Genomic DNA, 26,490 nt, shown 5'->3' with positions numbered 1-26,490 from the left:
GGGCAAGGGGATGAACTTTTAGGAGAAACTTTTTAGAGGCGAGATTTTACAGCAGTTTTAAACGAAGAAAGGGTTATTGAATAAATGTATCAGAAATGCCACCAGAGAATTTTTGATCCCAACATAAAATGGTGTAGATATTATTCTCAGCACACACTGTTCAGGATTGTAAGACCGTTTCTGTTATCTTTGTGCCTACACATATCTGACCTATGTGATACGTTAAAATAATACACACTGATGTAGGTTTGAATCACAGAAGCTACGTGCACAAGACTGAAGGCTTTTTACGGAGGGTACCACTGCATACTGAGTGTGCCGAAGAGGGACAGCTTTGGTGCTTTTTCCCTAAAAGAACTTTCACTGGTAGGGATGACGGGGCTGGAGAAAAGGTGCCTACTTCACTCTCTCCATCTCCTCCCCACTTCCTGGGCTGGTGCTGGGGCTTCCATCTTTCCTATTGCCTTCTGCCAAGTTCAGGTTCAGTTAAGAGTTCCACTCCTTTGAGAAACAGTGACCTGAGAGTGGACGCTCTCCTCTGGGCACCTGGGAGAACAGACCCACCATGTCCTCAGGCAAGAACTCTCCCTGGTGCCAGGTTATCAAGTTGAAACACTTTAAGCTAATGACTCCTGTGAGCCCCCACGGCCTACTGTTGAGCTGTATAATCAGAGACAGTTAAAAACGCATGCTATGTGGCGGAGAGAAAACAGCTGGTGTCATGGGAGCCATTATGGATTACGGTTTATGAAAATGTAAAACGCTGCACTATTTATATGGGCTTGGCTGTACTGAGTTATCACGTGAAGGCTGCACCCTGCTCTTGGGCCACGGATCCTTCCCAGAAGCCAAGAAAGGCAGATGGGGGTCAGGAGAGCTGCCACAGAGATTGTAGAGTTGGGAAGAGAAAGCATCTTGGGTGCTGCGTTTCAGAACATGCTTTCTGTTTCTGGGCCTCAGTGATCCCGTCTACAGATGGTGTTAAGAAATCCTAGTCATCAATGTTTTAGTAACTATTCGATAGTTGCTCAGATTCTCCTACAAGAGGATGACAGGACTTCCTTTTTATGATCACTAGCGTATTAGACAGGCCCCCAAAAATCCACACTATTAGGCAAGGTGCTCCAAGAAAACAGAACCGATAGGATATATATAAGAGGAGATTTAATACAGGAATCAGCTCATGTGGTTACGGAGGCCAAGAAATCCCACCATCTGCCATCTGCAAGCTGAGGGACCAGGAGAGTCAGTAGTGTGATTCAGTCTGAGTCTGAGGGCCTCAGAATGGGGTAGGGGTGCTGCTGGTGTAAGGTCCAAGGTCCAAGTCCAAAGGTCCAAAACTAGGAGCTCCTATGTCCAAGGGGAGAAGAACACGGGGATCCAAGGTCAAGAAGAGAGTGAATTCACCTTTCCTCCACTTCTTTACTCTTTAGGGCCCTGAATGGACTGGATGATTCCCGCATACATTAGTGAGGGCAGATGGATATTCTTTACTAAATCTATTGATTCAAATGCTAACTAACCTCTTCTGAAAACTGCTCCCAGACAAACCCAGAAATTATTTTTACCAGCCATCTGGACATTTCTTAGCCCAGTCAAGTTGACACATGAAATTAACCATCACACGCACCAAGTTAAAAGTCCCTTAGGTATCTGGGGGAGATAAAGCATTGGCTTACCAACCATTTTTAGGCTACCTGGCTGCTTTAAAGGTTAGGTCCACTGACGGGCTTGCCCAGCACAGACTCATCCAGCCCACAGACAGCAATGGAACTAGAGTCACCAGGGATATACCGGGGATTGAGGAGAAAAGTATCAACACAGCAGTAATGGATGTGAGATCACCAAAAACTTAATAGCTGCTGAACACCTGACACTGAGAGAAAATCTTGTTCAGTCACGTCCTTGTCCTTAGGCCCTCCAGGAACGAGGACTCATCCCAAAGTGTTTGCAAACCTGAGTCAAGAGCAATGGATTGGTATGGATCACAGTACCTTATCCAATGGAACCGTATCAGGGTGGTGACATGTTCTGATGACCAAGGGACAGACTAAGTTCTGTAGGTTGTACAACATACAAAGAGTGCCCCTGAGGGGAAAGCAGCTCTCGCTCTTCATTCATTCATTCATTCTTTGTTTATCCATTTGTCTGTTCATTCTTTCCCTCATTCACTGAGACACCAACATCTAAGGAGATCTCGTATGTGTCAGGATTTGTGCTAAGTGCCGGGACACGGCATTCATCTTTGATCTTGGTTCTTAAGGAATCAGTCACCCGAGGAAAAAAGGCAAAGAACTTTTTTTCTGACTGCCCGAGATACATATCAAAGAACAATTCCTACGAGTTTAGAGAAGCAGAGATGTTGCCTAAGCGGACATGACATTTGAGGTTATGTTTGAAGGATGAATACGAGTTCCTGAGCCCAGGGACTGGAAACGGCCGCCCTGGCAGAGGGGGCCACGTTCAATAACACACAGAAGCTTGGAGAACACAGTGCATCTGGGAACTAACATGTCACCCTGTGTGGCTGCATTAAAAAAAAAAGAAGTGAGGAGAGGGAAGTGGCAAGGAAAGTACACATGTTCCTGGGAACGACTTTGAATGTCATATTAAAGAAAATTCAATGTATCCAGAATGAATGGATGGTATAGTTTTACCTAGGAACCTGTTATTTAGTATAATGACATCATAGAAATATGTAAGATGTACACAGGAAATACGTACTTGGTAGAGACAAAATATCACGGGTATTCAGAGTCAGACAGATCTGTTTTCAAATCTGGATTGTATTTGCTAGCTATGTGACCTAGAGCAGGTTGTTCAAACCTCCAGAACCTTGATTTCCTCATCTGTAAAAACTCACATGCTTTGTGGGGGTGGATTTCAAGAATAAATGCGATACCATGAGAAAATGCTTTGCAAAGTATCTTCACTGGGCTCTGGATCTCCTCCTTGCCTTACCAGCCTTAAACACATCTACATGGTGTCTGCCTCTGAGCTTTGGTTCCAAAAACTCGATCTCACCCCTGTCCTTCAACTGAAATAATTATGTAAAGTACTAAACCTTTCCATCCCTGAAAGCCACCTCTTTGAAGAGGCCTCCAGCCACCGTCACGAAGTCAGCATCACTAAGTACCAATACATACTGGCCCACACATTTAGATGATGCTTGTTTACACACTCCTCTCACAAACTTCAAAGCATTTTTACATGCTTCTTAAGTGATTGGTTAATTTTGAATATTCATAGTATGTTTAAATATAATCTTGACAGAGGCTGACCAAGTTTTTCTGTAGACGGCCAGATAGTAAATATTTTAGGCTTGGTGGGCCATGTAGATCTCTATTGCATTTTCTTCTTCTCTTTTAAAAACACTTTAAAAATGTAAGAAGACATACAGATGGCCAAAAGGCAAATGAAAAGATGTTCAACATCGCGAATTATTAGAGAAATGCAAATCAAAATGACAATGAGGTATCACTTCGCACTGGTCAGAATGGCCATCACCAAAAACTACAAATAATGGAGAGTGTGTGGAGAAAAGGGAACCCTCCTATAGTGTTGGTGTGAATGTAAATTGGTTCAGCCACTATGGAGAACAGAATAGAGGTTCCTTAAAAGATGAAAAATAGAGCTACCATATGATCCTGCTATCCCACTCGTGGTCATATAACTGGAGAAAACCATAATTTGAAAAGATACACGCACCCCAGTGTTCATTGCAGCACTGTTTACAATAGCCAGGACATGAAAGCAACCTAAATGTCCATTGACAGATAAATGGATAAAGATGTGGTACATACATAAATGTGTACAAATATATATGTGTACACACACACACACACACACACACACACACATATATAAAATGGAATATTACTCAGCCATAAGAAAGAATGAAATAATGCCATTGTAGCAACATGGATGGGCCTAGAGATTATCACACTAAGTAAAGTAAGTCAGACAAAGACAAATACATGATATCACTTATATATGGAATCTAAGAACATGATACAAATGAACTTATATGCAAAACACAAATAGACCCACGGACATAGAAAATGAACTTATAGTTACCAAAGGGGAAAGGGGGATAGAAGAATAAACTAGGAGTTTGGGATTAACACATACACAATACTATATATAAAATAGATAACCAACAAGGACCTAGTATAGCACAGAGAGCTATACTCAATATTTTGTAATAAGCTATAAGGGAAAAGAATCTGAAAAAGAATACATACACACACACACACACACACACACACACACACATCTAGAGACGTATATATAAAACCGAATCACTGTGCTGTACACCTGAAACTAACACAATATTGTAAATCAACTATACTTTAATTTAAAGAAATGTGAAAACCATCCTTAGTTGGCCCTAAGAACACAGGTAAGGGAGGGGAGATGGACAGGCAGATTTGGCCTACGGGCTGTGGTTTGCCAACCCCTGAATTAGGACAGTAACATAACAGTATCTGATGGAGCTCGCATTGATCTTTGCTTCCAAGGAATGCTGAAAAATAGCACTGCTGAGAGGTCCCGAAAGTGCGTGAAGATCTCTTAATGAGCGTCAGGCATCTACTACTTTCAACATTTTAAAGATGATACAGCATTGAACAGGGAATTGCCAAGTAGTAACCATCCAGGTTGCCTTTAAACTTCTTGGTATTCAACGTGCAAAAAAGGCAGAAAGAGAAACTTCATGATCAGTATGATTACATTTTTATTTATTTATTTATTTATTTTGCAGTCCGCGGGCCTCTCACTGTTGTGGCCTCTCCCGTTGCGGAGCACAGGCTCCGGACGCGCAGGCTCAGCGGCCATGGCTCATGGGCCCAGCCGCTCTGAGGCATGTGGGATCTTCCCGTACCTGGGCACAAACCCGTGTCCCCTGCATCGGCAGGCGGACTCTCAACCACTGCGCCACCAGGGAAGCCCTGATTACATTTTTAAACATTGAATCAGATATATAACCACACACTAACATAAATAACAATGAAAGAAAATACATGACATTTTTAACAGTGCTTATATTTAAGTGATGGGATTGATTTGAGGAAGTTAACATTTTTTTCATATTGCTAGAGTTTGGGGAGATGTAAAAGAAAAAAAAACACACCTATTTCTTCTTTCTAGTTTTGGGATCAACTGAAAGTGACATGTCAGGTAAATGCAGAATCAAAAAAGAACTTTGTTACTGATGAAGCTGTTACGGGCATGTGTCTTAGATCTTTGGGCAGACAGGCTCACTCATTATTTCATCATTCATTTAGATACACTGCCCCATCCCTGGACAACTTCAGGCCTCCCCTATAGGGGCAGGACCCCTATTCACCACAGAGGGAAGACTAGAATAAACAGACCCCATATGAAAACCAGAAGCAGACATCACCCCCTTCCCTTTCGGAGCAGTAGATGAGGGAATATAAATGAAGCCCCGAGTGGCACTCTATCAGTAATAAGTGTCACAACAATACATCACAGATAACCAGCCAGGAAGCACACACACTCTCAAGCGACTGGACAGTCAACACCTGCTACTGGAACCTTCTTTCAGTGTCTAGCTGGAGAACTGTCACTTCTGTGTGACTTCAGAACAATCACTTCACAGCTCTGGCTCGAGGCCTTCATCTGCCATTGTGGGAGGTGCACTATAATAGAAGGTCTCCTTAAGTCATGTGGGTCCTTCTTTGTCATTTGCTGACCCCCTCACCCCCCGGTCTGCTGGGAGCTGCCCAGTCACTGGGCAAACAGTGCTGTCAAAAGATGCTCTCAGTTCTTCAAATGCTTTCATTCTAGGGAAGCGAGTATTTGAAAAAAACAAACTCTTTTCATTTGATGCCCAGATCCATTCTATTTTCCTTCTGAAGTCAAGTGAAATACCACATGGAAATAATTTGCAATCCATTCTTTACATTGTATTCCCTAGCTTTCCTCAAAAATAACACACAAAGAGATCACATTTTTTCATAAAGAGGTAAGAATATTATAATCAACTTATTATGTATATGTCGGCCTGGGCAGCGATTACTGAAGAGGAAACTGGATTTGTGGAATAGTTAGAGAACATGAGAAAGCAAGAGCTCTGACGTGATTCTAGCGGTGAATGTTTTTGTGTTTCCATATGCATATCTGTGATATGGGAAATTATTTATGAACTAACAGCATTATCATGTTGACATCACTTGGTTACATTAAAAAATGAAAAACTAGAAAGTGACTTTTCAAGAGTAGGGAGCATAAAAAGTGGAACCAAGGAGAATTCTCAGCAGCATAAATTTGTTAAAACACCTCATTTTGAGATCTATTAATCTCTGAGTTTAATTAAAAGTCCGAATGAACAAACGGCTATTTTATCTGATGTCCAGTTCCATTTGGCTTTCCTTCTGATACCAAGAGAGGTTGCTGGAACTTTCTTACCTATTTACTTTCATTGACTCCTGTAAATGAGTTCAGACCTAATGTGTGAACCCCTGGGGCATTCTACAACTCAACTCAGTTACTAGCAAAATGTACAAAGCCAGTGACAAAGCAATGCAAAGACCAAAAAGAACAGTCTTTAAAAACAATGGCGATTTCTCTTTTCCATCAGTTCTCAGGATTAAAGGCAGAATTTATTGATAAAGACAGAGAAGTAATCCTCTGACGGAGTGAGATCGTGTATCAGCGTTCTCCATACTCATTCAATTAATAGACTTCACTGTATGCAAACACGGGTAAGTGGATGAAATGTGTTGCTTCTTAATGATCTAATCTGTATTCTAACAGGATGGAAAGCTCTGCTACGCAAACATTTTGCTTGGTTATTTCCCCTAAACACTGATGCCTGGGAATGTGCTAGCCATTTATTTTGACAGTGGAACTTGATGTGCATCTTGGCTGTTAATAGCCCTGTAAACATTTTACAATGAAAACACCACACAACTGGAACTAATCTCATTATTTTCCACATTAATAATTCTTACAGCGACAGAAGATCATTAAAACCCAGAATGGTACTACACAGATGTTTAATGTAGATGTTCAAGAACTCCTAGCCAAGTCATTCCTTCATTCCTTCTGCCAACAAATATTAATTGAGCAACTACTCTGTTCCAGGCACTGTGGTGTTCGTGCATATTTTTAATAAAACAGACATGGTCCTTTTCTTCATGGAGCTGCCATTCTACTGGGACAGAGACCACTGAATTTAACAAACAAGTAAATGTATGCTCAGAAATTGGGACAGATATGACAAGGGCCTTTTCTTCACCATAACCTCCCTTAAACACACCTCCCCTTCATCCCCATCTCACTATCAAAAGCCCAGTTCTATTCGTTTGTGTGACAGTCTTGCTGCTACTTTATTTTTCTTCCCCAAGGCAAAGGTTAACTGTAGATTCTTTGCCTTGATCTGCGGTTGAAACATTAAGTCCTTAATTTCTAGAATTCCAGATCCATAGCCTGAAATGAAGATAGTTACAGTTCATGCTTTAGACTTAGCACAGGACCTAAACACGGCCTGTTGCTAAATCCTATACCACCTTCTGGGGTAACTATATAAAAGCGATGTCAACTCTCTTCGACTCATGGAAACATTAACACAATGTAATCTGCCTGTAAGTCACACCTCACTCACAGTTCTGCAGAAATCTTATGGGCATTAGTCCTCATTCTTCTGCTTTCCAGCCTTGCCTCATTTGTCCCTCATACACGGAGTGGAATTGCTCTTTCTGCCCAAGACCATCTCTTCCTTTCAAATGAAGCTCGAGTCTCTCTCCCCTACCAAGCCTGTCTAGACAGGCTCCCCGCCTCACGCCGCCCCCCCTTAATTCTCCTCTGACCTTCCTCACCCCACCTCCTCCTCTCACCACCCCTAGAGAGATAGCTGCTTCTACCGTTCACTTAACACACGTTCTCACATTTTAAGCTGTGCCGTATTATTTACAGTAATGGCTTTCAACCCTGTCAGACGCAATGTTCCATTTTATAACAAATGTCACGCAATGTTCCCTTTACTATCCTGAAATAAAATTAACAGATAATGTAACTTTCCTACAACATTATTTTACGAAAAAAATCAATATGATGCACTAACTCTACTACAAAGGAGAAATAAAAGGGAAGTTTTTTGGAATAAAATAATATGTATTGAGAAAGGCTATCCTAGAATACATAATGAATTAAGTGGAAACATTCATGTACGTATAATGAATAATTTTGGATTTAAAAGAAGCAAAATGATTTTTTTTTAAGTTCCATACAAGAAGTACAAGAATAGTAAAGAACAGAGGTAGAAGTTGATGCTAAAATAAAAACTAAAGTTAAATAATACAGATCAGACTTATTTGTATATGATAAATAGAAGGAAACAGCCTTAATTAGGGAGAACCTGCAGAGACAAACTACAGACTGCCAAAATGGAGACCTGTATGATGGAGAAATCTGATATTCTCATAAATGACCTGAGCCTTACTTATAAGTGAAGTGTCAACGTTTTCCCTTGAGTAGTGACATGCAACAGGATTGATAAATATCATTGAAAATATCTCTTATCCTAAAATTCCACCACCTGCTGAGGTGTGCATTGCATCATTACCTTAAAACACTTTGGACCACACACTCTTCCACAGGTCATGAGAAATAAAGGATGAATGTGAAAGTGAAAGAATAATTCCAGAGACTGAAAAATAACTGTGTGATGACCTCTTGAGATAGAATCAGAATAAGATGAAAAAAATGCAGGAAAACCAAAACAAATAAATAATTTTTAATAAGGAATTTTCATGACCTATAGGTTTCTTATCATGGGGCTACTAAAATTATTCATGCACTCACACATACACACATATGTACACAAATACATTTGTATATAAATGATATTGTCTGTATATATATATAAAATGGCAAAATATGGAATATTTTTAAGCATTAATAATAAAATTCAGTGAGGTCTATTAAGCTTCACTTGTCTCCACTAATTTAATAATGTTTGATTTTAAGTGTCGTAATCAGAGTCAGCCATCTCCTCTATTACATATTTGCATGTGGCAATTATAAATGTAGACTGATAGTTAAAAACAGCAGTGTTTTCTTGTTAACTCAACGATACAAATGATGATCCTTTGGTGACACAGTTTACCAAAATGGTGAAAAACTTGTTAAGCTTTGAATAAAATAAAGTACCCTCATTTTACAAAACAGATTCACTCTGGGAAACTATGAAAAAACATATTTGACTGTATGCTAACACATATATATGGAATCTAAAAAAAAAAAAAAAGGTTCTGAAGAATCTAGGGGCAAGACAGGAGTAAAGACGAAGACGTAGAGAATGGACTTGAGGACACGGGGAGGGGGAAGGGTAAGCTGGGACGAAGTGAGAGAGTGGCATGGACATATATACACTACCAAATGTAAAATAGCTAGCTAGTGGGAAAGAGCCGCATAGCACAGGGAGATCAGCTCGATGCTCTGTGACCATCTAGAGGGGTGGGATAGGGTGGGTGGGAGGGAGATGCAAGAGGGAGGAGATATGGGGATGTATGTATATGTATAGCTGATTCACTTTGTTATAGAGCAGAAACTAACACACCATTGTAAAGCAATTATACTCCAATGAAGATGTTAAAAACAAACAAACAAACAAAACACTCTTATATATGCTAGCCACTCCCTTACCTCTTTGGAACAGTTCCTCAGAGCTACCTGAGAAGCTGTATCCTGGGCTATAGTCCTCAGTAATGCCCTGAATAAAACAAACATAATTTTCAAAAAAACCAAACAAACCCATATTTGTGCATATGTGTAAAATGCACTCAGGTTCCAGGCCCTGATTTGTAATATTTGTATATACATGAACATCCAGTAGAACCAGGGGCAAGTCTTTGTTTGGGAAGCTTCACTGCATGTTGAAGGACATCTAGCTTCCCTGGCTCCCTACATTAAAAGCTAATAGCACGGGCTTCCGTGGTGGCGCAGTGGTTGAGAATCTGTCTGCCGATGCAGGGGACACGGGTTCGAGCCCTGGTCTGGGAAGATCCCACATGCCGCGGAGCAACTAGCCCCGTGAGCCACAATTACTGAGCCTGCGCATCTGGAGCCTGTGCTCCGCAGCAAGAGAGGCCGCGATAGTGAGAGGCCCGCGCACCGCGACGAGGAGTGGCCCCCGCTTGCCACAACTAGAGAAAGCCCTCACACAGAAACAAAGAGCTAACACAGCCATAAATGAATAAATTAAATAAAATTTAAAAAAGCCAATAGCACACCTATGATAATGGGGATAAAAACACAACCCCAACAAGTTTCCAAAATATCGCTTAATGGGCAGTACTTTCCTAATGAAGACCATTGCTTTGTGGGATGCTTTTTAGAAGAGCCAAAAGCTCATACTATCCTGCCTTCTAGTTCTCCCCTAGAGCTTTGAATCTTTCAACCTGTGTTTCAACATGCCTTGTTCTTAGCCATCCCAGGTGTGGCAGAGTGAAAAAGATACCTAAGTCAAATCCCTAGAACCCCACAGATGTAGAGAACAAACGTATGGACACCAAGGGGGGAAAGTGGCGGGAGTGTGGGGTGGTGGTAGGATGAACTGGGAGATTGGGATTGACATGTATACACTAATAAGTATAAAATGGATAACTAATAAGAACCTGCTGTATAAAAAAATAAATTAAATAAAATTCAAAAAAAATCCCTAGAACCCTGTGAATGTTAGCTTATTTGGAAAAAAAGGCTTTGTGGCTGTGATTAGGTTAAAGACATAGAGATGAGTAGATCATCCTGGCTCATCCAGGGGGGCCCTGCATCCAAAGACAAGTGTGCTTATAAGAGAAAGACGAAGGCAGATTTGAGACAAAGAGCAGGGGAGAAGGCAGTGTGAAGGGAGGCAGAGACTGAAGTGATGCAGCCACAAGCCAAAGATTGCTGGCAGCCACCAGAAGCCAGAAGAGGCAAGGAACAGATGGTCCCCTATGGGGCAGATGGGAGTACAGCCCTTGGGGACACCTTGATTTTGACTTTCTGACCTACAGAACTGTAATGGAATAAATGTCTGTTGTTTTAAGCCACCAAGTCTGTGTTAATTTGTTACAGCAACCAAAGGAAACTAATATATCAGGTGAGTTAGTCACCGGCCAGGGCAGAAGTTTAATACCATGCTTTGTTTTGTGTTTGTTTTTCTCCAAGGCTTTTATATTCTCTAAACAAGGCTGGACACTGGGGAGAAACGACCGAATGAAACGTTCTTTTTTCTCTCTTGAACACTCCACTCAGCTCCTCCCCACTCCATCCAGGCTATGGATCTCAGTGCAAGATTTTCTTCCCCCCTGGAAACCTTTACATTCCTTTACATAAGCTGGAATAGAAGTGTTTTCCATTCTGCAGAGCATTCACCTCCTTTTCAAGCTAAACATTCACTCCTGCGATTCTCTGTCAAATAATGGTTTCCCCACAAGAACGCAAGCTCCTAAAGTGAAGGACCTTGGGTATGTTTCCTCACCACTGTTTTCTCTATAGCCTGACATGGTGTCCAGCATAGAGAAATATGTCTATAAATATCTTATGAGTGAATATTTATATACAACTGTTTACAGATGTTTTGATTAAAAAAAAAAACACCTGTCAATCAGGTTCACAGCAGCAGCAATACATGTTTTCCCGGAATAAAGAAATATTTTAATGAGTAGATTCTTCTACACACTGTATTTAAAATGTCTATTTCAGGGGTCTCATCACCTCAACCTCTGATTCAGTGTTTGAACACAATCAGTTCTGGGCCAGTTTCATCGGTTGAATTGTGTCCCCACAAAATTCATGCCCACCCAGAAGAGGGGAATATGACCTTATTTGGAAATAAGATCTTTGCAGATGTAGTCAAATTAAAATGAGGTCACACTGGATTAGGGTGGACCTGAAATCCAATGACTGGGGTGCATATAAAAAGAGGGAGATAAATAATGAGGTCCTACTGTAGAGCACAGGGAACTATAGTCAATATCCTATAATAAACCATAATGGAAAAGAATATATATATAACTGAACCACTTTGCTGTATACCAGAAACTAACACAACATTGTAAATCAACTATACTTCAATAAAATAAAAATAAAAAAGAGGGGGAGATGTGAATACATGGGACATGGGACACAGAGGAGACACACACACACAGAGAAGACAGCTGTGTGAAGACAGAGGCAGAAACACCTCACTAGGTGTTGCCTTAGTAACTCCATTCTTATCAACTGCTTCCAGCCATTGGATAATAAGATGCAAACACAGAATTATGGGAATTTAGGGGCTCAACTCTGGGAGAAGACTGCAAACTAGTGTGATATGAGGAAGACAGTACTGCTCAGAGCGGCTCAGGTGCCAGGTGGGTTTGTTTTTTTATTGCAGTTCCTGTCTCATTTAACTAGAAGTTACATGACCTTGGTGAATTTACTTAAGAGCCTTAATTTCCTCATCTGTCAAATGGAAATAATAATAATCCCTTCCTGAGTTCTTGCTGCATGCAAAATGCTTACCACAGTACCTGGGACATGAACCTGGGAAATGAAAATTGTTCAATAAATATTAGCTCTTACTATTGTTACTACCGGCTTTAGTGAAGGCTAAAAATAAATCATCACTTCATTCAATTAGGGAAAAAACCTAACTCTATGGTAGCTATGATATTGCCCTGACAAACTAAAACTTTGATTCTGTGTACAAAGGACCTTATTTCTTATTTTCCTTCCAGATAACTCAGAAGTTTGACTCCTTGCTTTACCTTTAAATGCAAAAGTCATTCCCTTTTGGAATAGAATGCCTGCACACCAATTACACTCGCCTGAACTTGCCCAATGTACTATTCAGGAAGCTTGATATCCAGCAATGATTTCTAAGTGAAACTCAAAGTCAGAAGAACACTATGCTCCTTACTGTGGAGACAGGGAAACACACCCTACCCCCTACAAGGTTTTTTTTTTTTTGCTGTACGCAGGCCTCTCACTGTTGTGGCCTCTCCCGTTGCGGAGCACAGGCTCTGGACGCACAGGTTCAGCGGCCATGGCTCACGGGCCCAGCCGCTCCGCGGCATGTGGGATCTTCCCGGACCGGGCACGAACCCGTGTCCCCTGCATCGGCAGGCGGACTCTCAACCACTGTGCCACCAGGGAAGCCCTACAAGGTTTTTATAATTAAACATCCTGACATCTGACAATGTGTTCAACCTCTTCTCCCTAATGTAGAAAGTTTATTTCTAATGCAAGCGCAGGACTTGCTTTCTTCCTTCTAAACGGTAGAGGAGAGAGCATATAAATTTCTCTGTAGTGGCTATTGGTACAGCTAGTCAGAGTGAGCAGGACACAAACCAATTACTGTGAGCTTTGCGAAAAAAATAGTTATGGTTCCTGTTTCTGTACCATTTGATAGAGGAAAGGGGACAGATGTACGTGAGGGTGCTACCTTATGAATTCATACTTCTAAAACCTAGACCAGGCAGAGTAATCTTCACAATATGCGACCCAGTGAGGGTGGGGGAGCCCTGTCCAATGAGAAAGAGAGGACCCTGGCCTGAACACTGAAGCAGTCCTGGGGGTCCCTGCTGTACCAAGTGTGAGCCATTTACTAGCTGCATTGCAGATGGTCTGTGCATCTCAGGGAATGGCAGGGTGTTCCAAGTCTTAGGATGGGAGGACACTCCATTTGGTTGCAGGACACTCAAGGGAGGTTGGGGCAGGGGCTATTTGCCAACCAACATACCAATATTTAATACTGTAACAACTTTGTGGCCATAAAGGCACCAACTGGTAAATGTTGGCCTTGGACAAGACTGTAATGAATTAGACTGGCACGATGATGGCAGGTGACTCCTGAGCAGTCATGTAATGGAAATTGCAGAGAGATATAGGAGGGCACCACTGGGCATTGGTGCAGGCAGCGTTTGTTCTACAGAGCCAAGGAGGCGGAGTGTTAGATCCCTCAAATTCTATTTCAACACATTTTCTAATTACATTCACGTAGGAACAAAATTTCCTTGTTAAAAAATTAAAGCATTTCTATTAAAGCTAAATACCACTTGCCTTCCCAATTTTGGTCTACTCTCCAAAGGTAACTACTGTTACTAATTTAGTAACATCATTTCAGATACCTTTCCATGTGTATTCACATGCATTTGGTATGGTCTAGGGTGCTAGCTATGTGTTTTACATGTGTGGTAAGCAGAACTCTAAAATGCTCCCCTAAAATTTCCTGTCTCTTTCCCAGGTCTATGAATATGATGAATTATCACGCTCTGATTATGTTATGTGGCAAAAGGAATTCTGCAAATATAATTGAGGTTACTGACGAATTGACTTAGAGTTAATTAAAAGAGATTAGTCACGCATTTAATCTAATCACACATGCCCTTTAAAAGCACAGTTTTCTCTAGGTGGTAGCCGAAGGGAAGTCAGAGAGATCCGAAGCACAAAAGGAATTTGATGCATTGCTGGCTTTGAAAATGGAAGGGATCCTGTGCCGAGGAATGCTGGTGGCCTCCAGAACCTGAGAGTCACCTCCACTGACAGCCGGCAAGGAAACGGGACTTCAGGCCTACAACTACAAGGAACTGAATTCTGCCAACATCTTGAATGAGCTCAGAAGCCGATTCTTCTCCAGAGCCTTCAGATGAGAACCAAGTCTGGCTTATAACTTGATTGCAGCCTTGTGAGACCCTAAGCAGAGAACCCAGCTGAGTCCACTTAGATTTTCTGACCTATAGAAGTCTGAGACAGTAAACGGGTGTTGTTTTAAGCCACTAAATTTGTGGTAATTGGTTACACGGCAATAGAAAACTGATACCACATATCATTCTGCAGTTTGTTTTTTATTCAAGAATATGTTTCATAAATCTAAGCACATTAATTCATTCTTTTGAACTGCTCTACCATATTTCACTGTAAATGTGGTACATCATCTCCAAAGATGGCTACTACCAGTTCCTGCCATCACTGTTCAAACCTGGCACTTTGCTCTTTCCCTGCTCTTTGAATCTGGCCTGGCCTTGTGATGTGTTTTCATTGATAAAATCTACTGGAGATAATGTTCTAGAACTTCTGAGTTCAGGTCTTGAGGGACCTTGAAGCTTTTGCTTCTGCCCTTTTGGGATCCAAGTAGCGTGAATAAAAGCTCAAAGTAAACCACATAGTGAGGCGGTCATGAAACAGGAGAGGGAGGGGAGGGAGAGAGGGGAGAGGGAGGGTGAGGTACGTAGACGGGGAGAGAAATTAGGACCCCACGAGCCCCAAGCCAAACTCCAGGTAATCTTGAAAAGACTGTATGTAGAGCAGAAGAACCACCCAGTTAAGTCCAGAAAAGCCCAAAGAATTGTGAGACATACTAAATCACAGGTGTTTCAGCCACTGAGTTCTGGGGTAGTTTGCTATGCAATAATAAATAACAGTATAATAGATAAATCATGAACATTACAGTTTATCCATCCTCGCACTGATGAACATTGTTTTCAAAATATTAAATTGAACCACATGAAATGCCATTTTTTATAAGTCAAAATTGCTCAGATATCAGCAATTTTGTGAGGTTTAATACTACAGTAGTTTGTTATGCAATAATAGGTAACATTATCATAGGTTTATCAGGAATAGATACATCATGAATAAATTATGAACATTACAGTTTACTTATCCGTTTTCCTACTGAACATTTTTGTCTTCTTTAAATTATTAAATTGAACCACATGAAATGCCATTTTTTTATAAGTCAAAATTGGTCAAATATCAGCAATTTCATGAGGTTTGATCCAACAAACAAAGCTGCCACAACTCTACCTTGATGTGTCCCTTTGTGTACATGGCGTGAGGTGTCACTGGAGAGTGAGTACCAGGCAGTAGAATTGTTTAGGCATAGAACAGGCACACTCTAAATTTAACACATGTTGCAAAATCACCCACTAGAGTGACTACCGATTTACGCTCCTACTATCAGTGCATAATACTATCCTATATCCCTTGATCCATATATTTACAGAATTCCATTATAATAAAAATAGTTACCTAGGGCTCAAGACGCAGCCAACCTAATACAAACTAATCTAAAACTCAAGAAGTGTTGGAGAATCTGATGTAAAATTCCTGATAACCCACAAGGCATTTTGATTTGAGTTTTAATATTCTATTGTAGGTGACTATTTTAAGATAGATATACCTTCCTATTTGTAGAATAGTTACATGAATATAAGCTGTGTTAATGTCCCATGAGTAGACATCACCTAAGTGCTGGGAGGGACACTGGAGTAGGTAAGCAGTGGGAGAGTGCCCCAGCCTAGGAGGTCACACAGGTTCAATAGATGGGAATGCGTGAAGATGCCTTGCTCCACGGACAACAGGGTTATCCATCCACGTGCCAATATCAGAGTTGATATTGCTATTGCTATCATAGTTGATAGCTGGGGGTCTGCAGAGTTAACTAGTATCTAGAACATGTTTATTAAGAAGTGTCTTACTAAACGTTTGCTAAGGCAGAGGCGCAGACTCTTCCTATACATTACTTACGTGTGGCAGATTGTACTTGTCCCCCTATAGATCAGCTCTGCTCGTTTTCTCTAGTGCCAAATAAAAACTGTCACTTGCCATCTGCCTTTACAAGGATTAGGTCACTAGCCACTGCAGTCGCTGACATCAACACACCCTGAAAGGAGTTCACGGCGGAGATCAGGAATGAGGCACTCTGTGCTCCGGGAAAAACTGTCAGATATTTTTAGAAGATTTTATGAGCCCCAATTCTTGCATCTTCTCATATCTAGAAAAGCACTAAAATCGTTAATGGAGACATCTGTGCCTTGTGACTAGCAGCAACCTTCTTGAGAGTAGCAGCCAGCCTCTGCCAAAATGTGTGCTTGACTGAACGTCCCCCCTTCACTAATAACAGAGAGAACACTGCCCTTCCCTGCCACCTCCTTGGAACAGCTCCTCAGAGCTATCTCAGATGCTGTCTCCCGGGCTATAGTCCTCATTTTGCCCCAAATAAAATGTAACTCACCACTCGCACATTGTTGTTGTCATTGTTGTTTTTTCAGTCAAGAGTAGTAATACCAATCTACCTAGTCACCTGATCACACTTCCCACCTCTCTTACTTGATTATCAGATCCTTTACTGTGCCAAAGACACAAAGGATGTAATAATAATCAACTCCTCCTTCACAGCGTGGCCACATACCTCTGACCCCACGGAGGTACAACAGAACCATAAAGCCACCTTTTGCCCTAGGTGACTGGCAGCCTGCTATGAAATGAAGATTAAAAGAACACATGTTGTGAAGCACATGGCGATTAGCATAATCTATCAGGGGACCTGTCAGAACTGGAGTTGCTGGAGATTCCTGTTTCATAACACGTGCATCTTCTACATCTGGGTGAACCCTGTTACCCAGGGAGGCAGCTGATGCTTTCTCATCCCAGTGAACAAGCTCCTTGCTGGCAGGTCACCTGAAAAGCACCCTCTTCAAAAGTTGCATATGTTTAGAAAACACAACAATTTGCTTTCCCCAAAGCAAATATGCAGAAAAGATAATAAAATTCCAAGGAAAACACTGAAGTAAATTTGAACTATTCCAAAAACGGGATGAGGAGCGCCTTCTGAAATACCAGCATAAAAACCTCAAGTAAAAAAAATTTCCAATGTAATGTGTTTTTAATCAAATACATCCATCTAAAGTTTTTGCAACATTTGTAAACTTGAACGCTATAATGTGACCAAAATGCATTAAAATAATTGCGTTAGGGTTTTTGGCATCACTTTATAATAAGTGGACAGTAATTGTTGCTAAATTACAGCTGAATCCCTGCAGAATTAGATATTACGTCCATATTAGGATCAAATGACTCTATCACGATTAATGATACTGCAGTGACTACCAAGAGAATTAAAATGATTAGCCACTTATCCTAAAGTGTTGACATTTTCCCACAATTTTAGAGTTATGTTTCATGAAAACTTTGCAATTAAACTTATTGCTAATGGTTACTGCGTTAAATCCAGAGATAAATATTCCTCAAAAGGTCAACCTTATTGAGTAAATATTAAAATTTAAAAAAAATTTTAATTAAAAAATTAAAAAAAAACAGCTGAACTATCCACTTAAATAACTAATAGCAGATAATGTGTTTAACATATTAGATATATTTGAACAATATAGCTGTGTAATTAAAGATACTTGGCTACAGTTAAAGTCTTGATACTAATTCTCTTGCAAAATAATTCATGCAATTCAGGCTATATATATGCAGTGAGCTAGAAAAAAGAAACGCATTACCAGTTTTGCAGGAGCACATGTTATTTGATTGTTAGGTTTTTTTTGCAATGTTTTAAGAAATTACAGAGAGTAAAAGCATAAATTGGTGTTTAATTGTTTATGGAAGAAGCTTAACTTATAAAACACTTGCAAGCACTTCTCAGGAGAAGACTTGGTAGCAATTCATCAGACCCAGACTTGGCAATGTCTTAGTAATCATGTACTTGAAAATGGACATTAAACAAACAATGGAAAATGATTTATTTTTTTCCTACTGTTTTAGTACGATTGGATGCTAGTTCCAAAGATAAGTACAATATTTTACAAGATATTGTGGTTCTTAGAACTAGCTTTTCTCAGCCCCAAGAGTAACTCTGTAAATGACTGAAAAATGCAAATGCTATTAAGAGAGTTAGCGTATGTGGAAAGAATAGCTTTGAATGGGTATGAGAACAGCCATGGGTTCAAATTTGGAATTTAATTTATGCAGCGATCCCCCTGGAATTTGTCTTCTGCATACGGATTCAGTATTTTTTCCAATTTGGTTTCCCAGTTCAGAACAATATAAAGGAGATAAATGAAGTAATGTCGAGAGAACATTTTGAGCTCTTCTGAACAGAGCTAACTGACTTCCTCCGGTGATGATCACTGCGGTTAGAAACCCTGTCTCCATTTTTCCAGCAGCTGCCTTAGACAGTGGAGAGAAATTTGAGCAGATAATACTGGGGTCACTGCCACTAACTAGCTACTGGTCTCTGCTACACTGGCCCCAAGTCAACTGTAACCTCTAAGAAACACAGACTATATCTCTGATATCTTTATTTTTATATTCCCAACGATGCCTAACAAAAGATTAGGTAGACAGTACAGTACATTCTCATAAAACCCTTTTCACTTGCTGGGGCTCGCAAGGCGCTGCTGGTCTTCAGCCTACATTCCCCTAATGGATGATCTCAACCTTGTCTCCATTGTTACCCACACTCCTCTTTCCTTACATAACTCCCTAGAGTAGGCGGTTGGCCAACTAAGACCTGCAAGCCAAATCTTTGCTGCTGCCTGCTTTTGCAAATAAAGTTGGACTGGGATCCAACTCTTCTTGCACCTATAATCGGTGTCTACGTCTGTGCTACAAAAGCAATGTAGCCGTGACAATGATTATACAGCACACAAAGCCTTAAGCATTCACTATCTGGACCTTTACAGGACAAGTCTGCATTCGCACACGGATCCTCAGTGTTTTTGTACTGCAGGACTCCTCTGATCTTCATCTGAAAGCAGCTGGAAATGTCTAAGATGGGGGTTAAGGGGTGGACGGGAGTTACTCCTGATGAAACATGGGCATATGTCAATAACCTTCTTCCAATAATCCACTTGAAATAAGCATTCCAAGGAAAGTAGCAGTACTGCCATTCCCGGCCATAAACTGCCAAAGGGGAGGCACTCGAAAGTGACCCATGGTCACCACTTGATGTACTAGGAGGTTCCTATCCTCATTTTAATGTCAGCTACTGATTATTAATCATCTGATAATTATATATCACCTGTTCAGTTTTACTGAGCTCTTTTGTTAGTCTGCACCAGATACTTTATATTATTTAGTCTCCTCAATAATCATATGTAGTTAATCCATTTTACAAATAACAAACTGAAGTTCCCAGAGTTAAAGGAATCTGTCTAAGGATGTATAAGTGGTAAAAAGCAGAACTGGAATTGAGCCCAGGCGGTGGGACTCCAGGGTCCAGGCATGACAGTGCGCTGCCTCTGAGGTCATTTACATTTCTGCCCCCCGAATATTCCTGAACTGCGGGCGCTCAAATTAAAAGGAGTAAAAACTGGATTGCAGCAACAGGATAAGACATTTGTATTGCTTATAGCGAACCTGCAAAAACCTGCAAAAAGCATCTTGTTAGTTTTAAACTCCTTATAAATGATATTCTCTAATGTCATTTCTCTTTGGATCAAATTAGCAGTAATACTTTCTATTTACACAGTTCAAATGAACTCTCCTGTGTAGCTTGGAAAAATAAAGTCGTATCTCAAAATGCTTCTTTACAATGATTTTCCCAGTATAGAGGTGAGATTAAAATTACCATTTTAAAAATATTTTGTTGATGGTTGTATTCTTAACAATGTTTTGGGTCACATGGATATTATAAAGGAATGTTAATTGACAGAAATAATATTTTTCCATTGAATTAAAAAAATTACTAAAAGCAATGTCTGAGGCATGTGGAAAGGCAGGAGGCCCCTGATGTCAAAGGATGTTTCTGGATGTAATTGGAAGACTGCTCCACTGAGGCTTCAAGTCTCCCACGGAGGCATATGTTGGGCTAAGTAGGGAAGGCTGTTAAGAAGTCAAGATGTCCCCAGGGAACCTGGGCTGCAGAACGCAATGAAAGACACAATGTTCTGAAGCCGAACCTGTCATGTGGCATTCGAATCGGTCACTAACATCCTCAACAGCATATCAGCCAGGCTCCTCAGAGCACACCCAGATTCTGAAAATCGGGGAGAAAAAGGAGTTTCTGGATAAAATACATTTTAGGAAAAAAGTGATTTTAAAGGTTTTGTAAAATCTTAGCAAAGAATGCAATGATTGTAGGAGAAAGCATGAGGTCACTAGGAATGAAATATGCTAAACTAACTTTTTCTTTCTTTTCTTTTTCTCTTTATCAATGGGCTCAACTCTGGGAAATGACAGGTTAAAGAATAAGGGAAGGAAAAAAAGGAAAGAAGGCACTGTTTTTGGTTTGCTAATTAATTTCCTACATGTGTTTGATAATCTGTTATTTGTCCAAGACTTCATTCAGTTCTTTGTTCAGGATCCGGATTACAAAGTCCAAGTTCAAACTGATTTTTGCTTTAATACATCTCCCACCACCATTTATTCACATCATCCACTGCCTCTACACACATGCCTTTGTCTCTGGCATTGCTAATTGGATCATTTTAAATTGATAGTTCAGACAAGCACATAAACACACACACACACACACACACACACACACACACACACACACACACACACACACATCCATGGATGTATGCAAACGTGCTGGTCCCCTGAGTCCTTTCCACTAATAATCAAAAGAGTCTGCAATGGTACACATTTGGGACTGAGCTCCTGGAGAACCAGATTCAGGTCCCAGCACGGCACTTAATCGGTAACTTTGGAAATGTCACCTTTCCTCTTTGAGCTTCAATCTCCCCATTTGAAAAATGGTGGGTTTGGATCCGAGGATGTTCCTTTCAGCTCTGATATTTTGTCATCCATGAGTCACGTCTGCTACTTCACCCTATTTCTATGGTGCTAAAAGTTCATTTCTTTTCACTTTCCCCAGTGAGAATGATTGATAGCTTCCCCCTTAGCAATCTCATTACACATTTTTTACATATTTGTTGGTTATTATGTTTTCCTCCCATCACTTTTCCACATCTTCATCTTTGAAAGTTCTACCTTCATTTTTCACTGTTTTCTTTTATGGCTACTTTTTGAATATTATTTCCTAAAACCCATGTAGGGTAGTGGTTAGGAGTCAAGGCTCTGGATTTAGACTTCCTGGCTTTGAAGTCACTTGATCAAGGTGAAATGCTAGACAGGTCACTTAACAAGGTTAAGTATTCTTATCTATAAAATGAGTACTATAATAGTGCCAAACTTGTCAGTTATTGTGAGACTTAAAGGAGAGAAAGCGAACTTCCCTGGTGGCGCAGTGGTTAAGAATCTGCCTGCCAATGCAGGGGATACGGGTTCGAGCCCTGGTCCAGGAGGATCCCACATGCCGCGGAGCAACTAAGCCTGTGAGCCACAACTACTGAGTCTGTGCTCTAGAGCCCGCAAGCCACAACTACTGAGCCTGTGCTCTAGAGCCCACAGCCACAACTACTGAAGGCCACGTGCCCAGAGCCTGTGCTCCGCAACAAGAGAAGCCACCGCAATGAGAAGCCCGTGCACCGCAACAAAGAGCAGCCCCCGCTCGCCACAACCAGAGAAAAGCCCACGTGCAGCAACGAAGACCCAACGTAGCCAAAAATAAAATAAATAATTTTTTTTAAAAAAGGAGAGAAAGCACCTTCAGACGCACTGGATGCCAGGTACATGATCAACACTATTTATATTATTATTTGGGATGTTGTTATTGCTGTTTCTGATGCCTCTTCATCTCCACAATGCCCCAGAACATTGATTCAATAGAATTATTCAAATAAATCAGGCTAGATAGAGAGAAACAATTCCATCCACTTAGGGAATCAAGGTACTTTCTTTTTAAGAATAAACTAAATGACTGAGGTCACTTCTATTTTTGATCATACCCTATGCCCTTGTTTCCACTGCCCATGACCATGACCTCAGGAATAATCTTTCAATATTTCTGGCTAAAAGTTGATCCTCCCGAGTGAGTAGAGGACTCTTGCTCTCTTGACCTGAAACAAAATCATTTAAAGGACCGAGAAAACTACAAATCTCAGAAAAAATCAAAAGTATGATTTCTTCTTTACTGACACAGAGAAATCAGACAGCTCCAGTGCCACCTCTGGTTGGACCCTAGACATAGCACCAAACAGATGTGGCTACAAACCCACCAGAACTTCTACCTGCTGAAAATTTAATTTTTGCCGTATGCTTAATGGTACATCCTTGACTATGTTCCCCATCACTGATCAGGAAACTGGAGGTGTTACTGGTGAGCCCAGCATTTCACTGCTTGATAAAGCAGCTCACAGCTTCTAAATTTCAAGCTGGTCACTTCTTCCTGAGCAACAAAATTTGTTACGCCAGGCTGAGATGTAGGTTTCAGAATCACGAGTGTGCAAAACCACACGTGGAACTGACATCAAGGTCAGGGGTTTGTAGAAGGTGGCGGTGAGACTGGCCATGCTTTCCGTGTACATCTCATGTCTGCTTTTTTTCTTCCTTGATTCCCTTCAGGATGTGAGCCCCTGATTCTTTATATCACTGTTCTAATCTGCCCTTTCCTATAGTTTTTTATACATCTAGCTTCTTATGCAACAACAAACTTACCATTTTTCATCCACGCACATCCTTCCTAAATACTCAGAGACCATTTCACTCATTCTGTTTCCTTTAGGACTATTAAGTGAATTTCACCAAACTTCAATGATTTCAATATATTCAGTTACTGAAGTGTGTCAACCTGCTCCAGATGAGAACTTACCCGTTTGCTCATTAACTGTTACTATATTAGCATCCTTTGACGATTAACCTCTGTAGTGATGGCTGAACAGAAGAGTTGTTAATGATTTCACAGCCTTCCTGCCATGTCTCTCCCGTTCTCTCCCCCCCCACCCCTCTCTCTCTCTCTCTCTCTCTCAATAAGTGGCCGGCATCCAGGAGAATCCTCTTCTGTCTTGTGGACACATGCTATACTCTGTTTCACCTCATTTTCTAGGAAAATCACATTGTGTCTTCTTTTTTTGCTCTATACTTTAGTCCTTCATATTTTTAGAAATATCTTTAGATTCTTACTACCAATCATACCTAAAATATTTACATCCTCATTACAACTTGGACATGAACACATGCATCTTCATCGGACTTATTCTTTATTTTTAACCTTCACCCAGTGAACACAGATGCTTAGAATCATTCTATCCTAGACTGGCTCAGGGACATTACTTTTTTTATTTACTTGCTAGTGGTTTAGAAGGACAGTAAGTACGTGGATGTAATGACTGTCTTTTCCACTGGTTTTACATTGGGGAATTCTAATTGTTCTCATCTATAAGAGGATAAAATACGAATTTTCATTTCAATCTATCCATCTGACTTTATCACTCTACCTGGGAGGATTTCCTCCATCTATTCCTTTGACCCCCTGTGTCTCTCCATTCCCCACCTCTCAAAATTGAGCTCTGTCTGCTTTGGCCATTTTATTGGGTTGGTCATTTGAGTTTTTCCATAAGAGATTATAGAAAAACCCAAATGAACTTTTTTGCCCAACCCAATACTTGCGTTAATATGCTCTTCATTCAAACAACTCAGACACAGAGTCAATCCACTGGGCATCCCACCACGCTGACCAGAGGGACACCAAACTCTCAGAAGACATGCTGGTTTCCACTGTTAAATCCAGTGAGTCCCCAAACAGTGTTCAGCACGTGCCCTGATAGACACAGGAGCAAATGGGCAGAGGGGCTGAAAGGAGGATCTATATAGCACCTATTTTAAAAAATGTTTTGGTTGTTACTATATTTAAACTTCCTGCTTATGTTCCTAGCTTAAAAGGCTTTTTCCCCCTCTCTCAACATGTTTATATTAAGCTTTCACAGTCATAGAAATAAAACATAAATCCTGTTCACTCAAGCCAAAATCCTACCGTATGTGCTCTTCTCACCTACCCACCCACCTTATACTTTATTCCTTCCTTCCCTTGCCAGCTGTCTTCACTGTTAAGGAAGTTAAAAACACAGGAAGCTGACTGTATTGGAGAAAGACAGTGTGAGCTACACCACAGATAACTTTTAGGGGCTATTGAGAAAAAGGGGCCACACCCGTGCATCTTTTAGGAGGCATCAGGACCAGCAACGTCTGCTTAATGGGCAATTATTTGAGACACACTTATTAGGCATCCGCCCAGGTGCTTTCTTCGTATTCATGCAGATGCCAAAGAAAGGTCACCTATTTCAGAAAACATGTGAAGAGTGATATTTGACTTCGGTCATTTCTAAATAATGACATTCTTTTTTTCCCCTTAAGTGCTGCTGGGAAGTAGTGAGGCAGAACTTGTGTGACTGCAGAAATAGCAGTTTTTAAAAAATATGGTTCAACCAGACTATTGAAGGAGGGAACAGAATTGTTGAAAACCGCTGCTCTGGAAGTTTGAAAATTTTTATTGACTCATAAAATGTTACAGTGAGAAAGAACCCAAGAATTTATGTTAGAAATGAGGAAACTGGGGCCCCAGGAAATTAAGGGAATTGCTCAAGGTCATTCAGTATCTTATTCGTGGAGTTGGAACCACAGTGAAAACAAGTCTGGTGAGTTTTCCAGTATATGACATTGTCTCACTGTTTTCTTTTCAAATGTCAATCTTTTTGTTAATCTGGCCTTAGATGGGAGCAATTTTTAGCCTACTCTTCCACTGCTGCCTGAATCCAAAGTAGTGTAGTGTGAAAAGGTCATTTTTAAATCACCAAAGCTTCCAAAACATTGGGTCAGAAGGGATGATCTAAAAGTTCTTGCTGCCTCCAGGTAAACCTACAGCAAACCCTCTATACAGTTTAAGTCCCTCACATACGAACCTTCAAGTCGTGAACTTTCAAAGATGTGAACGTGCATCTGGCTCCAGCAAGGAACCAGCACCTGTGCCATCCACGTCAGGCGTGAGTGACATTGCAGCTTGCCCTCTGTCTCCTATTGCTGACGATCCTTCAGCTCTACCATCTCCCACCACCTCTCCCTCCTCCAGTCAGTAACTCTTCTTGCCTGTTCACGCGATGCCAGCCCCTGTACTGTACTACTGCACTTTTCAAGGTACTGTATTGTAAGATTAAAAATGTTTCCTTTATTTTTTGTTTGTTTGTTTTTAAACCTATTACAGTATGGTACTATATAGCTGACTGTGTTATTTGGGTACCTAGGTTAACTTTGTTGGACTTATGAACGTGCTCTCTGAACAGAACTCGTTAGTATGTAGGGGACTTACTGTACTCTGCTCTGCAAAGTCCCATGGGGCAGGAGGGACCACAGCCAGCTCCCACAAGCTCCCTGTCATCACCTTACTTTACAGCCTGAAAGGGCGCTGATGGGCTCCAACATGTTCTATGGGTCATAACTGGCTGTAGGTTCAATCGTGGACTCTGCACCCATATATTTTGCTTTGCATAGAAGCAGTATTACTGCAAAGCTGTAGGACACAGTGCAAATTCCATTTTGTACATTTGAATTCTAGCTCAAAAGCAGCAGAGGAGCTCACTATTTAAAGGAGTTTTGCATTAAAACTGCACAAAATGTAAATAACGTGTTAATTTCATGTTAGTCAAGCCATATGCTCATTTGCTGAATTTTCATATTTAGAGCTTTGGAAAATAGTGGCCCGTCTGCACAGAGTGGAGAAAACGCCCTGGACAACACCACCACCCCAACAGCCATGGAAGCATCTCCAGTCAGACATTTACTGGGTGGCCACCACGAGGCGGGTTCTGTGTATGTTCCATGGATACAGGTTTAAATACAGCCCTCAGCCTTGGGAAGCTCGAATCTGGT

General features: G+C 40.9%; 1 protein-coding gene across 7 annotated transcripts in view; it reads right to left on the bottom strand.

Moving 5' to 3' along the window:
- The window catches only part of NCKAP5 (NCK associated protein 5), a 1,063,199-nt gene that overhangs the window by 423,872 nt on the left and 612,837 nt on the right, over positions 1-26,490 (bottom strand). The window lies entirely within an intron of this gene.

The sequence above is a fragment of the Tursiops truncatus genome, chromosome 7, assembly GCF_011762595.2.
Source record: "Tursiops truncatus isolate mTurTru1 chromosome 7, mTurTru1.mat.Y, whole genome shotgun sequence".
Lineage (NCBI taxonomy): Eukaryota > Metazoa > Chordata > Mammalia > Artiodactyla > Delphinidae > Tursiops > Tursiops truncatus.
Note: the sequence above shows the minus strand (reverse complement) of the source record. Positions and strands in the feature narration are given on the sequence as shown.